This window comes from Echeneis naucrates, chromosome 2 (assembly GCF_900963305.1).
Source record: "Echeneis naucrates chromosome 2, fEcheNa1.1, whole genome shotgun sequence".
NCBI classification, from domain to species: Eukaryota; Metazoa; Chordata; class Actinopteri; order Carangiformes; family Echeneidae; genus Echeneis; species Echeneis naucrates.
The window spans coordinates 5,837,374-5,843,373 of NC_042512.1; positions in this window are offsets into that span (position 1 = coordinate 5,837,374).

The window sequence follows — 6,000 nt, forward strand, 5'->3', positions numbered from 1 at the left end:
CTCTACATCACAGAGGGAGGGACTGGAGAGGTCAATGAGGAACATGAGGTCAGACAGATTGAAACAGCATCCAGGAAACAGGACAGAGCAGAAACAACCATCAGACAAGAAGACATCTTTAAACCCCCACCTGGAAGAGACCAACCAATCAGAACAGTGATGACAAAGGGAGTGGCTGGCATTGGGAAAACCGTCTTAACACAGAAGTTCACTCTGGACTGGGCTGAAGACAAAGCCAACCAGGACATAGAGTTCACATTCCCCTTCACCTTCAGAGAGCTGAATGTGCTGAAAGAGAAGAAGTTCAGCTTGGTGGAACTTGTTCATCTCTTCTTCACTGAAACCAAAGAAGCAGGAATCTGCAGCTTTGATCACTTCCAGGTTGTGTTCATCTTTGACGGTCTGGATGAGTGTCGACTTCCTCTGGACTTCCACAACACTGAGGTCCTGACTGATCCTACAGAGTCCACCTCAGTGGACGTGCTGCTGACAAACCTCATCAGGGGGAAACTGCTTCCCTCTGCTCGCCTCTGGATAACCACACGACCTGCAGCAGCCAATCAGATCCCTCCTCAGTGTGTTGACATGGTGACAGAGGTCAGAGGGTTCAATGACCCCCAGAAGGAGGAGTACTTCAGGAAGAGGTTCAGACATGAGGAGCAGGCCAGCAGGATCATCTCCCACATCAAGACCTCACGAAGCCTCCACATCATGTGCCACATCCCAGTCTTCTGCTGGATCACTGCTACAGTTCTGGAGGAGGTGTTGAAGACCAGAGAGGGAGGAGAGCTGCCCAAGACCCTGACTGAGATGTACATCCACTTCCTGGTGGTTCAGTCCAAACTGAAGAAGGTCAAGTACGATGGAGGAGCTGAGTCAGATCCACACTGGAGTCCAGAGACCAGGAAGATGATTGAGTCTCTGGGAGAAGTGGCTTTTGAGCAGCTGCAGAAAGGAAACCTGATCTTCTATGAATCAGACCTGACAGAGTGTGGCATCGATATCAGAGCAGCATCAGTTTACTCAGGAGTGTTGACACAGATCTTCAAAGAGGAGACAGGACTGTACCAGGACAAGGTCTTCTGCTTCGTCCATCTGAGTGTTCAGGAGTTTCTGGCTGCTCTTCATGTCCATCTGACCTTCATCAACTCTGGAGTCAATCTGATGTCAGAAAAAAAAACAACCTCCCTGCGATCAAAACTGTTTAGGAACAAACCTGAACCTTTAATTTTCTACCAGAGTGCTGTGGATAAGGCCTTACAGAGTCCAAATGGACACCTGGACTTGTTCCTCCGGTTCCTTCTGGGTCTTTCACTGCAGACCAACCAAACTCTCCTACGAGGCCTGGTGACACAGACAGGAAGTAGCTCAGAGACCAATCAGAAAACAGTCCAGTACATCAAGACAAAGATCAGTGAGGATCTGTCTCCAGAGAAAAGTATCAACCTGTTTCACTGTCTGAATGAACTGAATGATGGTTCTCTGGTGGAGGAGATCCAACAGTCCCTGAGATCAGGACGTCTCTACACAGATAAACTGTCTCCTGCTCAATGGTCAGCTCTGGTCTTCATCTTACTGTCATCAGAAAAAGATCTGGACGTGTTTGACCTGAAGAAATACTCTGCTTCAGAGGAGGCTCTTCTGAGGCTGCTGCCAGTGGTCAAAGCCTCCAACAAAGTTCTGTATGTAAAAATAAATCCATCTAGATCAACTGGATCTTTTTTTTAGTTGAGAATCAAAAACATGTTTCTTTAATCACTTGTTTTGCTGATTCCTCCTCAGGCTGAGTTTCTGTAACCTCTCAGACAGAAGCTGTATAGCTCTGTCCTCAGTCCTCAGCTCCCAGTCCTCCAGTCTGAGAGATCTGGACCTGAGTAACAACAACCTGCAGGATTCAGGAGTGAAGCAGCTGTCTGCTGGACTGAAGAGTCCACAGTGTGAGCTGGAAGCTCTCAGGTCAGAGTTCATGTTTGTGTGAATACTAAAACTGGATTTAATTTTTTGATACAATTTTATTTAAATTATAACTGAATAGGTTTGTAGTGATGTCATCTATGTTCACTGAAGATCATTTACTTTTAGGGAGGTGGACACAACCTTTCTGCTGCTTTTGACATCTGTCACAGTTGTGATGATGGAGTTCTCATTCAGGAAAATATTTAAGGGACTCAAAGACACCAGAGGTTGAGTGGACTGCTGATATGATGATCTGTGGATGAATGAACATTCTAGCTTCGGGTCTAGAAATGGTTACAAACACACTCTGTAGTTGGGCAGCAGACAGGAGACAGGAGCTGGATCAAAAGACACTATTGTCCTGTCAGATTTGATGTCATCATTTAGGTGTGTGGGTAACCTAAAGAAATTCACCGGCTAGCTGTTACTCCTACCTACAAAATAATATGTGTGTAGAGAATGTCAAGGCTAAGTCTAAATCAAAGGTGGTTTTAATACAGAAATCAAATTGAGGTTCATTTAAAAAAAAAAAAAGCACCTGTAATGTGTAACCCAATATACACACTACAAATCAAAATCTCTCAAAGCAATATTTGCTCGTAAGGTTAATCGGCAGACATAAACAACATATCACAGTACACAGTTCACCCAGTTATCACAAATCATGGCAACACAAAACTTAAATCATCAATGCCCTAAAAAGTGTGTGTGTGTGTGTGTGTCCCCGCCCCCAGCTGGTTCCACTTCCTCCGGGGTTCAGTGTGTGTGAGTGGACGTATGGTGGATCAGTGTGTTAAATGGTTGAGGGGACAGTGATGGACTGTGTTAGCTCTGTTGTGGGGCTCCTCCAGCCCAGGCAGGTATGGAGTCCCAGTATACAGGCACCTTTTTCCTCGTTGGTACTCCTGGGATCATCACCACTCCTCATGGGTTTCCAAACCTCCAGTGAATCCAGCTGGTTCTCTTCCTCATGTTACTGCTTTCCTATTTTCCCAACATTTCTTTGATTAGCAGGCAGAGTTGAATGAACCTGGACAGCTTTTCTTTGTTCCCCTCACTCTCGCTGCTGGGAATACCCAGTCGCTTGCGTGCTTGAATGTAAATTGTGCAGTGACATAGTAAGTGGTGTCCCAATTCCTTGGGGAAAAAGCAAAGCTATACCCCTTGTGACTTCCTTTTGAAGGTTAAGGGGTGGGGGGTGAGGACTGGTGGGAGTGAATAGGGTGAACATTGGGATTGGGCCAAAGTGTCAGAATGAAATATCTTTTTAGTAATTCTATGATCAGGCAGCTTCACAGATCTGTTCCACAGCTGGAGCATTTGTCTCTTATGTCTGATACTCGAGGGCTCCCAACCCAAATCACCATGAAGAGCCAACACTGAGGTCAATCTGTGTACTGCTGTAAGATAACCAATAGCTCTATGATGCTGAGTATTACAAAGAGAATATTCACAGAATCCCCAGACAGCAGAAGCATCGTCCGACACACACACACACACACACACACACACACACACACACACACACACATTATAGAACAGAGTGAAAGTATGAACTCCCAGATGAGCACAGTGTTCAGACTTGTTCAGGGCTCTACCTGCAGACTGAGCTAAAACACTGACAGCTGGGTTAAATGTCATGTGTTGGTCCAAAGTCAGGCCAAGAAATGTCATCTTCCCATATGTCATTCATGATAAGTTTGGTTTTCTGTGTAGAACTTTTGAAGCTTGTTTGCGGACTGTTTTGACTGGTTTTAGAGTGGACTTATCTGCCGGAGCTCAATTCTAGGTGTTTCAGCTGTTGGACTTTCATTTTCTAAACTCCTACTTTCTAAACCTTCAGGTCTGAACAGATGATGAAACGCTGACCATTTTCAAGCAGGAACGTTGTCTCCTAAAGTCACATCTTTTATTCTTTACTCAGGTTGGAGAACTGCAGTTTGTCAGAGATCAGTTGTTGTTCTCTGGTCTCAGCTCTGAAGTCCAACCCCTCCCATCTCAGAGAACTGGACCTGAGTCACAACAATGACCTGCAGGATTCAGGACTGAAGGATCTGTGTGGTTTTCTGGAGAGTCCAGATTGTAAACTGGAGACTCTGAGGTCTGTTCAGTTGTTGTAGATTTGTTTCATCCAGAATTTATATTCACATTTAACTTTAATGTATTCACTTTTATTAAAAATAGCTGTTGTTTCATGTTTCCAGTTGTTCTATTGATAATAATAAAAGTTGTCAGTCTTTTCCAAAACTTTAATTTACTTCAATATATTAATTAGGAAAAGTCTTCCAAGAACCAAAGAGTTGGTTTCACATGTTTGATCTCCAGACAGAAACCAGGACCAAGGGAGACCTTAGTCTTGGTTTCTGTCTGGATCTTAAAATCTTGCTCTTGGTCTTTGTATTGGAACAAGGTCTGATGTGGACCAGCAACATTTGAGATGTTAAAGTGGGTGATGAGTTTGAGAAGATGGAGATGTTCTGGATGAAGACATTTCTGACTGATTCATACCTGTCATGTTTTGGATTTGAAAATAAGGGATATTTTCCGGCACCTGCTGCGAGACGTCCCACAACCCCAACTAAGCTCCAGTATCCCGTACATTTTAAGACAGATGGACAAAGAAAGCTAAAATCACCACTTGTCAACCACCTACAAACTGCAACTGGCTTTATGCAGCTCCACTATGTCCTGAACGTCAGCCAGCTCCTTTGTTTCCTGTTTTTTATTATTGGACATATTGATTAATCCAGGTGTGTCTGACCATTGTTGTTATGACTACTGAGGTCAGTCACACCTGGATTAATCAGTATGTCCAATAATGGCAGACAGGAAACAAAGGAGCTGGTTTTCTGCCTTATCTTTGTTTTTCCCTGCCGTTATTTTTTTTTCTCTCGCATTGTTGTCCCTCTAGTCTGACAATGTCACACTAACCTTGCGACACCTACAGTACATGCAGTAGGTTAGTGTAGCAGGTGGCAGAGGTCAGACTGGGAATGGGCGGAGTATTATTATTATTATTATTTCTAATAAATGCAGGTTAAATACAGGACATTTACGGGAAAATACTAAAACCAGAGGGGGCTGAAAAAGGAGGCTCAAATACGGGAAAATCCCGGCCAAAACGGGATACTTGAAAGGTATGCTGATTATCAGTCATCTGATCTCCATGATTTGTTCTTTTTCAGGGTGAGATGCTGTTGGTTGTCAGAGATCAGCTGTTCTTCTCTGGCCTCAGCTCTGAAGTCCAACCCCTCCCATCTCAGAGAACTGGACCTGAGAGGAAACCTCCTGCAGGATCCAGATGTGAAGGAGCTGCGTGATCTTGTGGAGAGTCCAGACTGTAGACTGGAGACTCTGAGGTCAGTCCACTGTGGTAGATCTTTAATCCACCGCTGAATCTAATGTCCTAATAAATGTCTTCAGACTTGGAGGGTGTGGAGCTGAGGACCAGAGTCAGTTGTGTTGTTGAGACTCCAGCCCTCATGGGGCTTTCAGACACGTGGCCATGGCCCCCCTGTGCTCTGAAAGCTGTTATTTCCAAAGGATTGGAGCTCCACCACAGGTTTCCCTGCACTGAGCACAGTTCATGTGCAGCACAGTGATAGTTGTGTTTCTTTGTGGTGTGGTCATACTCAGTCAGTGTGTTACTGCAGTAGATGGAGTTCAGAGCAGCGGTACAGAAGCTGAGTGATGAGCTGCTGTGGACGGAGTCAACATCAAAAAGCTCTTCTACACACTTTGAAAACAAACAGTCCCACACATGTTGAAATGTTCTTCATTTAGAAGATTTTACAGCTTCATCTTCACATCAAAGCAGAACTTTCCTTTGCTGCCACATATTTATGAAGCAGCCATCTGCTGTATTCCTACACACAAGTATGTCCTGTATTCCACTGCAGCCGCAGGTCAGCTGAGGGAATCAATTTGTTTTAGAGTGAGGAGCTGCTGAACTTCAGCCTCCAGTGGCTGAAATGACAATTACACTAAAGAAACACTTCAAACATCCAGACAGAATGTGGTGGAAATTTCATTTAAAGTCTTCTG